This window comes from Triticum aestivum, unplaced genomic scaffold (assembly GCF_018294505.1).
Source record: "Triticum aestivum cultivar Chinese Spring unplaced genomic scaffold, IWGSC CS RefSeq v2.1 scaffold58058, whole genome shotgun sequence".
NCBI classification, from domain to species: domain Eukaryota; kingdom Viridiplantae; phylum Streptophyta; class Magnoliopsida; order Poales; family Poaceae; genus Triticum; species Triticum aestivum.
This window is the reverse complement of record NW_025299645.1, coordinates 1-927: the sequence shown is the minus strand read 5'-3', so window position 1 is coordinate 927 and position 927 is coordinate 1. Positions and strand designations below refer to the sequence as shown.

The 927-nt window shown below is 48.8% G+C and overlaps 1 non-coding gene and 1 pseudogene across 1 annotated transcript; both read right to left on the bottom strand.

The window, feature by feature from the left end:
* Positions 1-329: 329 nt before the first annotated feature.
* LOC123179216 (5S ribosomal RNA) lies at positions 330-448 on the bottom strand. The gene has a single exon (XR_006490197.1). It is a non-coding gene; the product is annotated as a 5S ribosomal RNA (ribosomal RNA).
* Positions 449-815: 367 nt separating this feature from the next.
* LOC123179217 (uncharacterized) lies at positions 816-927 on the bottom strand (annotated as a pseudogene).

Sequence of the window (927 nt, the reverse complement as noted above, 5' to 3'; positions counted from 1 at the left end):
CCCAGGTCCGCTCCAAAGACGATTCTACATTCTCACTACCATTACAACCGTTCCCTAACAATGGATAATGTCCTATACTACTTACTCTCCCGCTCAATCACGGAGACGAGTTTTCCACGGTTTCCACCCCTCCCTCCATACCGCAGCAACACGAGTTTTTTCCACCCCTTTCAGAACGCGCTCTTCGCGCCACAAAGCCGCCCCAAGACGCGCGAGCAATGAGCATCGAGCTTAAACATATCGCAAACGTCAAACATAATATAACGGGATTAATATATATCGCGCACGTGCGACATGTTTGTCACAAGGCGCAAAAAATAATTATAAAAGGAATGCAACACGAGGACTTCCCAGGAGGTCACCCATCCTAGTACTACTCTCGCCCAAGCACGCTTAACTTCAGAGTTTTGATGGGATCCGGTGCTTTAGTGCTGGTATGATCGCATCCGACATGTTTCCCCGTCTTCGTCCCTTATGCTTGCCACTCCCAGGTCCGCTCCAAAGACGATTCTACATTCTCACTACCATTACAACCGTTCCCTAACAATGGATAATGTCCTACACTACTTACTCTCCCGCTCAATCACGGAGACGAGTTTTCCACGGTTTCCACCCCTCCCTCCATACCGCAGCAACACGAGTTTTTTCCACCCCTTTCAGAACGCGCTCTTCGCGCCACAAAGCCGCCCCAAGACGCGCGAGCAATGAGCATCGAGCTTAAACATATCGCAAACGTCAAACATAATATAACGGGATTAATATATATCGCGCACGTGCGACATGTTTGTCACAAGGCGCAAAAAATAATTATAAAAGGAATGCAACACGAGGACTTCCCAGGAGGTCACCCATCCTAGTACTACTCTCGCCCAAGCACGCTTAACTTCGGAGTTCTGATGGGATCCGGTGCTTTAGTGCTGGTATGAT